This window comes from Ochotona princeps, chromosome 24 (genome assembly GCF_030435755.1).
Source record: "Ochotona princeps isolate mOchPri1 chromosome 24, mOchPri1.hap1, whole genome shotgun sequence".
Taxonomy (NCBI): domain Eukaryota; kingdom Metazoa; phylum Chordata; class Mammalia; order Lagomorpha; family Ochotonidae; genus Ochotona; species Ochotona princeps.
The window spans coordinates 27,333,408-27,342,995 of record NC_080855.1 but is presented as its reverse complement, the minus strand read 5'-3'; positions in this window follow the sequence as shown (position 1 = coordinate 27,342,995).

Below are 9,588 nucleotides of genomic sequence, written 5' to 3'. Positions count from 1 at the left end.
CGCTCCTGCCTCAGGTGCTGGTGTTTGGGGGACGGCGTCACGTGGTGTCTGTGGCGGAGGGGTGTGCTGGGTCCGGGAAGGGGGCAGCTCAGGTGTAGCTGTCCTTCTGGGTCCCTTTGCCGAGAGGAAGGGAGTGATTGTAACCGGTTAACATTTCACAGGCGAGGTGTGGGAGTCCAGCTGTACCTGGAACAGCTGTGGCCAGCACTCCCTCGGGCTGGGGAGCTTTGGGCCAGCTGAGGGTGTCTTCAGTGTTTGGTTGTCCTCTGTGGATGGGTAACAACTTCAGGTGATTCTGAGGCAACCCAGACAACCCCTTGCAGGAGGCTGGGTGGCTGTCCTGCCCTTGGAGCTAGGTGCCTGAAGGGGGTGTGTCCCAGGTGTCCATGAGCCAGGGGTGGTGACATGCAGGGACTGTGGCTGAACTGGCCCAGGTAGGAACGACCATTGTCCCCCCCTCCCCCAGCCCTTGCCTAGGTCCAAAGAGGGAGCTAGTCTGGCCACCTTCAATGTCTCCCAGGAAGTTGGGGGTGTGGCAGTTCCCTGGCAAGGTCTGTCACACCCAGAGTCTTACTTTCCCAGGACTGCTGGGAGAGACTGGGAAGGGTGTGGAACACACAAACACACCCCACCACCATGAAGTGTGTGGAACACACATACACCACCAACCTATCACCACCCTGCCCCGCCAGCTCCCCTGTTGATAAAAATGGCCCCCAGGGATCCTGTGTGTGCCTGGCTGGCAGCTCAGGGTGCTGCCCTTCGTGACTCTAGTCCAACCCCCTCAACCAGCCACCCCTCTCCCGGCCTCGGCATCTCCTGGGAGACGCTCCCAGCACCCGGGACCTGGACAGTCAGGCCTTTGGCTCTCTCCCCTGGCTCTGCCCAGAGCTGGCCAGGCCTGGCGGGGGTGGGCAGGGCTGGCCCCACCGCTGTCTGGGTGTGTTCAGCAAGTCTGCCCTGGGGTGCCCCTACAGGGTAATCCTCTGGGAAGAGCTACAGTTACTCCTGCGTGACAGCTGGGAACAGCACGTCTCAAAGACAGAGACTTGCCAGATGAGGTCCTGGAGGGGGCAGGAAGGGACACCGTTGGGGGTGTGGGGGCGGGATGGCAGGGTTGGGAGAGAGCTGCCCAGTGTGTGTTGGAGGGGGGCATCTCGGGCCCATGGTCTAGAGCAGGTAAGGGTCAGCAGCCCACAGTGGTCCAGGGCCAGGCCAGTCCCTACTTGTCTTGGAGGACCCGAGCCCCACCTAGGGGCACAGGTGAAAGGGAGAATCCCCTGGAGAGTAACAAAATGGTAGGTGCCCTCTAGTCCGGCCTTGGCCACCTGGAGGGAGGGGACTGGCCTCAGAGGACATGTTGAGGGGGTATTTTCTCTTGGATAGATGAGCCAAGACTGGGAAACACACACACACACACACACACACACACACACAGCCTGTGTGATGGGCGGACTCCCGTTGACAGGTTCAGCTAGGGGACCAGGCCAAATGCCTGCTGCGGAAAAGTTCCCAGGAGAGACAGGTCTGTGGGGCGTGGGCCGGGCAGGCAAATTGCTTCCAGGTCTCGTCATCTGGGCATGCTGGGCCACCTGCGACGCCAGCATCCAACAGGGAGTCCCGGCTCCTCCACTTTTTTTTTTTTTTAAGATTTATTTATTTTTATTGCAAAGTCAGATATACAGAGAGGAGGAGAGGCAGAGAGGAAGATCTTTGTCCAATGATTCACTCCCCAAGTGACCGCAACGGCCAGTGCTGCGCTGATCCAAAGCCGGGAGCCAGGAGCTTCTTCCGGGTCTCCAAAGTGGGTGCAGGGTCCCAAGGCTTTGGGCTGTCCTTGACTGCTTTCCCAGGCCACAAGCAGGGAGCTGGATGGGAAGCAGGGCCACTGGGATTAGAACCGGCGACCATATGGGATCCCGGTGCGTTCAAGGTGAGGACTTTAGCCGCTAGGCCATCTCGCCGGACCCCCTCCTCCACTTCTTGAACCAGCTTGCCACTAATGTACCTGGGAAAGCAGCAGAGGATGGTTCAAGCTTGAGCCCCTGCACACCCATGTGGGAGACCTGGATACAGCCAAGAACTAGCGCCAGGGATTGGTCATACAGCCGAGTGTCTCAGCTCCTCTGGTCTGTTGGCAGCCACCCTGGCACAGAGCAGGCAGGACAATGCAGGGGCCAGGCCTAGGTGAACCTGCCTAGATGCCCTACACCTTCCCCGTCTGCCCACAGGTACACACTGGCCTCTGCACTGCGGGACATTCCCAGGGGTCAGCATTTGGGCTATTGTTGTATTCCCGGGGGGAAGTGGTTCTCGGGAAGGTGGCCAACCCTTCTATGAAGCCCCTCTGAGGCCTGGAGTGTGTATAGATATGGGGTGCAGTTGCCTAGGTAGCCTAGCTCATGTCTAGGGCGCCCCCTCCTGGCCAAGGCCCAGAGTTTCCCCAACGCTGATCCAACTGCACCTGTCCAGGGTCTCCCAGCAGGTCAGGGTGGTGCTTGAAGCCCTGGACTTGGGGCCTGGCGGCATGGCCTGGCGGCTGAAGTCCTCGCCTTAAACGCCCCGGGATCCCATATGGACGCCGGTTCCAATCCAGGCAACTCCACTTCCCATCCAGCTCCCTGCCTCGGCCCAGAGTACTGGTTCCTGGTTCCCAGCTTCGGATCGGCACAGCACTGGCCATTGTGCTCACTTGGGGAGTGAATCATCGGACGGAAGATCTTCCTCTCTGACTTTGTAATAAAAGTAAATAAATCTTTAAAAAAAAAAAAAAAGAAGAAGCCCTGGACTTGGAGGAGGTCTAGTTCATGCCCTTGAGTCCTCCAAGCACTGGTTTTCTTTCCCTGCTTCCTTCCACCCAGCCAGCCAGGTGGCCTCATGGCACCTCCCATTTGAGCTGCATTCTCACTCTCTCCACTGTCAGTTGCTTGTTGCAGGCAGGGAGGACTGGCAACATGGAAACACTCCAGCCTTTCCCAGGCCTGGCTCAGTAGGAAACAGAAGGGCGGCTGCCCAGGTCTCAGATCCAAGCCCAGGGTTTGGGAACACCTCCCTGGCTGCCAAACGAAGGTCAACTGTTCAGCCAGGTAAGCTCCTGGCTCTTGGAGCAGAGAGGAGGACCAGGGCTGGAGAAGCAGATGTAAACACAAAATAGATTTTCTCTGGCATGTTCCGTAACCACAGACACAGTGTGGCTCTGACAAGCTGTTCTTCCCTGTCTATGCAAACAGCAAGTGCAGGCCAGGCTTCCCCAGCCCATACCCTTTTTTTTTTTTTTTTTTTTTTTTTGCTCCCCCGGAAAGCCCTTCCCACAGGAAGCAGAGCCTGGGGACCTGAAGCCTGGGCATGTGGCTACCACCTGCATAACTTCAACTGCAACACAGGACCAGGCTTGTTGGTCCTGCTTACCAGGCACTTCTGGTCCCCCAACTTTCCTAGCCTGTGCCACTTTTCTGCCCCTGACCTGGGCTTAGCTCTCTACACAGGCTGCTCTGTGTGGCCTTCTTGGAGTTCCACTGCGAATGTGTCATTTCTGCGGCTTAGGCACAAGAATACTTTTTATCCCCCTGCCAAACTGTCCATTGTTAGTTTACTTCCTAGGCTAAGATGATTGGATCTTCACAAGGCAAACAGATGAATTTAAACCTCCCACAGACCAGCCCCTCCCACCCTTCCTTCCCAACCTGGACACCTGCCAATCGGATATGCCTACGGACCTGGGACCTAGCCCTGCCCCGTCTCGCCCTACCCGAGGTAGCAGTGAGCGCAGCTGCTGCCACGACACGCAGGGGCAGGAAGCTGGCCTCCCACTCTACCCCCCGTCCCTGCTAGACTACAAGACAGGAAGGCTGGGGCTGAGGAGTGGACCAAGGCAGCAGACAACAGCTGGGGGAAAAGGTCAGAAAATAGCTCCATGAGCACAGGGTGGGGTCTGCAGGGGGTAGCTTGGGGTTCCCCCAAGGCCCCCTAACAATGGGACACCTGGGAGCAAGACAGGGGGGCTCCACACAGGACCAATAGGGTCTGGGGTCTTAGGGCTGGCACTGAAAGGGGCTGAACCCTGGGATCCCTAGCAGGGGTCCTGGAGTCCCACAACAGTGATTGGTAGGTGGGAGGACGGGTGACCCAGGGAGAAACTCCACCTGCCCCCCAGGGGATAGGTGGTAGCCCTTGGGACTCAGGCTGGAGGGATTGTGCTAAATCCAGGCAGGAAACCTGAGCCCACCTGCGTCAGGCCTGTGAAGATCCAATCATCTTAGCCTAGGAAGTAAAACAACGGACAGTTTGTCAGGGGGATAAAAAGTATTCTTGTGCCTAAGCCGCAGGCCTGGAACGAGGTGTGAGTGTGTAGGGGAGCAAGGCAAGCACGATACTGCCCCCTGAAGGATGTCCGGGGACACTGCCTTCGCATGACTCTCGGGGCTCATGGCAGCGAGCGAGCGTCCCCTGGTGCTAACTGCTGGCATTTCTGCCCAGGTCTGGGGTTCCTGCCAGGCCAGGAACTCTTCGAGAACCACACCCCCTCCCCAACGCTGCGCCCACACACCCTCCCTGCCCGCGGCCTGTCTCCAGAAGGACCCCAGCTCACCCCTGTCCCTACCCTGCCCTGTGGCATCTGCACTGCCAGGTGGTAATTACTGTTGGTTAGTAATCAGTGGCTTATTAAAGCTGCCAACTCTGGGGCCACACAGAGGAGGCCAGAGGGGCTGTGAGTCTGCCCAGCTTCAAATCTGGTTGGCCACCCTGAAGGCCAGGAGAGATGGGAGAGAGGAATATTAAAGCCAGGGGGCCCGCTGCACAGGGAGGTGGGTTAGGGTCTGGCCCCCACGGCTGCAGGACCCCAAGCGGGTCTGTCCTTTACTTTCCTGCTCGGTCGGGGAACCTGGTCAGATCCAGGGTTGTGTGCAGCTGCGGCACGCAGGGGAGTCAGCCGTCCCACACCCCCGCTCCCACCAAAGGGTCAGACCCCCGACCAGGTCGCTCCAGGACCGGGAGGATCCTGAGAGCACGAGGAGCATGACGACAGGCGGAGGGAGGCAACGCAGAAGGACTTCCGCCTAGCAGAGCCCGAATCCAGCCCCTGAAGCGAAGGAGGCGGGCAGACCTCCGGAGCACCTAGTAACAGGCCAGCCATTGGCGGAGCCGAGGACGGAGTGACCTGTGATTGGCCCTCGCGGTGACCGACACCTCGACGGGGTGGGACTTGAGCATTGAAGCCCTGGCGGCCGCGCTAGGCTCTCGCCCAGGCCTCGGGGGTCGTGCCGGTGGGGGTGGGCGAGGGGGCGTCCAAGTGCTCCGGACCCGCGGGACGAGGCCAGGCGTGTGGAAGGCTGGCTGCAAACCCCTTTGCCTGAGGCATTGCGAAGCCTGTGGATGGACATGTGGGGGTGGGCGTCGGCGATGGGGCCACCACCGCCCAGGTTCTGGGAGCCCCCCAACCTTGTAAGGTAGAATGCCTTTAAGGCTCAGAGTCCACAGAAAGCTGGGGTCTGAGGGAGACATCCACAGAGGGGTGGGGGACAGCTGAGTTTGTTACCCCGAGATGGAGGACTGGTTTGCAGGCTTAGGGTCAGGGTGGAAACAGAGACACCCCTTCGCCCATCCAGGGCCTGAAGGAAGCCTTCCGTCACCGGGTGGTGGGACTGGCGTGCAGCTGCTAGTGCTCTAACCCCCCAGCCCAGCAGCGGGATGCGACCCTGCTCCCTGCCTCAGCCGCTAGGACACGAACCTGCGCCCATATGGGATCCCGGGGCGTTCAAGGCGAGGATGTTAGCCACTAGGCCACCGTGCTGGGCCCACGTAAAAATCTTAAAAAAGGATGAAAGTAGCGAGTAGTCCCCAAGATGTTTGGAAAACCGAGGTTGAAGGTATAGTGCCCAACACCACCTAGCTACGCATGGCGTTTCATATTGAAGAGGAATTCAGTGAGCTCTGCACGTTTCAGGTATCCAAGCTTACAAATCGCAAAGCACACTGGGGTGCGGGCAGGCAGCAGACGACGACCCAGGCCCCCCCCCACCCCCCCAGTGTGGAAGGCCCAGACCGAGTTCCTGGCTCCTGTCTTTCGCCTGGCCCAGCCGTGGCTTTTAGGGAGTGAACCAGCAGCTGGAAGATTTCTCTTTGTACCAAAATTCTGGCCCGACTTCCAGCCCCAGCACTGCAGCTCAGTGTCACCTTAATACCTTACTTTACAACCTCAGCCGTCCATCCACACCTTCCTCTATAAAGGGATCACAGTCACCTGCTACTCAGACGGACCCAACTTTCCCCATGCCCTATTGGAAACGGCAGGCTAAGGAGCCACCGTGCTTCCTCCTCTAGAACATTCCGACAAGGTTCAGAGGCTGCAGAAATGTCAGCTTGCACAACCACGGAACAGGGCTCCCCAGCTGGCCCACCATCTCCAGGGCATGTCACTGGACAGAAATAGCACGGGTACTGCGTCCACACCGCACAGCGTCCACCTCCCCCATGCCATCACCTCTTTCATGCCATCTTTTTTTCAGGGACCCGCCGCCCACCACACACAGTGGCTATTCACTCCCTCATAACTACTCACTCTCCATTTACCTTATTGCTTCACACTGTTATTTAAACACTTCCTACTTATTTGAAGGGCAGAGTAGAGATGTGTCAATGGTCTGGTTAACAGCGCCGACAGCCAGGGTGGGGCCAGGCCCAAGTTTGGAGCCCAAGACACGGTTAACTGGGCTTCCCAGAGCGGCATCAGAAACCCAGCTGCTTGATCACCTGCTGTCGTCTGAGGCTGTGTTGACCTTAAAGCTAGGATTAGAAGGCAGAGCTGGGACTTGAACCCAGGCACTCCCATGCCAAGCAGCATTTTTTTAAAAAAAGATTTATTTATTTTTATTGCAAAGTCAGATATACAGAGAGGAGGAGAGACAGACAGGAAGATCTTCCACCCAATGATTGACTCCCCAAGTGGCCACAACTGGGGAGTGCCACAGTTGGCTGGAGCTGAGCCAATCTGAAGCCAGGAGCTTCTTCTGGGTCTCCAAAGTGGGTGCAGGGTCCCAAGGCTTTGGGCTGTCCTTGACTGCTTTCCCAGGCCACAAGCAGGAAGCTGGATGGGAAACAGGGCTGCCAGGATTAGAACCAGTGCCCATATGGGATCCCGGATGTGCAAGGTGAGGACCTTAACCACTACACTATCATGCCAGGCCCCAAGCAACATTTTTATACTCACCATGCCAAATGGCCATCCCAGTGTCTAGTTACCAATTTGACACCGGTATTGCTAGGTTTGATCCTGGCTTCCAACTCAACAGATATGACAGAAGGCAAGCAAAGGAACAAGATTCCTTTGAAAACAGGTACACAGTATGGGCAAGCTACAGAGAGGAGCTACAATGACAGGGCATCGGGCGCCGGGCTAAGCTTAGAACTGTTCACCATCAGCGGCTTTTCAGGGAAGGACTGGAGGCCCTCCCCCATCCTTGCCCTTGGCCGGAAATCTCAGCTGGGTGCAGGGATTAAAAGTGGGCGTGTCCACTATGATTTCATTATAAAGAACCTGAAGGTCCAGGCAGGGGTCCAGTCGGCAGTTGTACTGATATATTTCAGGACACACTGGTGCTTTGTGGGGAGGTGGAGGCCTGCATGGAAAGGGGTGGGACGGGACACAGTAGCTATAGTTATACCACGAGTTGGCAGTACCCAACCCCTCCTTGCTCCCCATCTATCCTGAGAACCAATGCAATGAGGCTGTTTGAACCTGGTTAGAAATCCAGCCGAGACGCATGGGAGACACTGAAGTGGCAGTGTGAGACCCCGCACAGGCAAACTCCAGTTCCTCAGGTGTCAGGATTCCCACACCTGTAATGGCAGAGACCTGGAAGGAACAAGGGTGGCACAGGAGGAATTCCTGGGTTCTCTCCCTTCTCCCCAAAGAGCCTCAGGGCCCCCAGCAGATGCAGCCTGGTTGTCTTGACCTGGTCCTGGTTGGCACCTGTGCTTCCTGTCACAAGGAATGTTGGCCATTCCTCCACCCTCAGGAACGTGCATGCTAAGAGCCCAAGCTGCTGTAGGCCACACAGCTGTGGCCCGCTAGGGCCCACGACCAGGAGACGGGCGCTGGGGGAGGACTCACTTCTGGCGCCACACCCTACGGCTGCTACAGGGTATCTTGAGTGATGCACCAGCTCACACAAGTGCCTGCAGCCATCTGTCCACAAGGTGTCACTATTCCTGAAATGAGATTTCCAAAGTCCTCAGCTAGGTCAGGAGGTGTCTCCCTCCTCCTCCCCCCACCCCCCCCGCCGGGTGCTACTGCCGGGCTGCTGGGGCGGGCACAGGCTCCCATGGGGCAGGGTGGCGCTCACCCTGGCATGGCTCCTACCCAGAAAGCCACCTTCCCATGAATTCCACACTGGGAAAACAGTGTGACCCAGCAACCTTTGGCACCAGTAGGTTGCTGGCCAAGCGAAAGGAGCCGACAGTTTACTTACAAGTACTTGTTCAGTGCAAAGCATCATCTTGTTCTAAGAGGTTACACAGGCCACCAGATTGGCCAACTCACTGACCACACACTGGACTAGGAAACCTACAACCCCTACCCAGGCTTGGTGATTCAGTGGTTAGGGGTCAGCACACCAGTATGTCCTGGGTCTTACCTCACTCTCCCTAAGAGGCCAGGAGCTTCACCCAGGTCTCCCATGTGTGTGGGGATGGGGGACAAGGAGTGCAAGCACTAGGCAGTTTTCCGCAGGCACATTAGCAGGGAGCTGATCTAAGTGGAACAGCTGGGACACATGGGGTGCCAGCATCGCAGGCTGTAGCCGCCCACCACCTCCGCTTTTAACCCAGCTCCCTGCCAGAGTGCATGGGACGGCCACCCCCCAACCCCATGAGACGGCCCCATCTCCAGCAGCAGCCAATGCAGCCACCTGTGGAATAGCAAGTCTGTATCCTTCACTCTGCCTTTTCAATGAATATTAAAAAAAAATAACAACTTAAGATCAAGAGGAGCCATAACTCCAGCTTAGCCAAAGTCTGGTCTCCTGAAACAGCCCTTGTCATGAATGCCACTGATGCCGGCCTCGGCTCCCCACGTGCAGACGCAGTGTCGCCCCACCCAACCACATTCCGTGGCTGTACTGTGGGGGACGGGGGTGGGGGGGAGAGGAAGAAAGAGAGAAAACACCCTTGGGTCCCACGGAACCTTCCAGAGCAATGGCAAAGCACCACTTACAGAAAAACTCGCACATCACAGGGCGTCAGATCTGTAAGTTTATTTGCTCAATGTACGACAGCTACGTAATGACTCACATTCATGATATTCCATCACTGAGGAAAACTGCTAAGAATGGTCCGTGTGGGAAAGAATTCCTTAGAGAAACACGGAGCTGGAGAAAAAAAAATCACTGATTAGACCTTGAAGAGAGTTCACCGCGGACCAGGACAAAAAGCACAGGCGCACTCGGGGGGGGCGCGCGCGGCGGCCCCCGACACGGCAATAGCTATAATGTCACCATGACAAACACCAGACATTGAGATTAAGCTAACACTGGTGTTTCTTTTGCTCCCCCCCTTTAAAAAAAAAAAAAAACAACAAAATATAGAACTGCA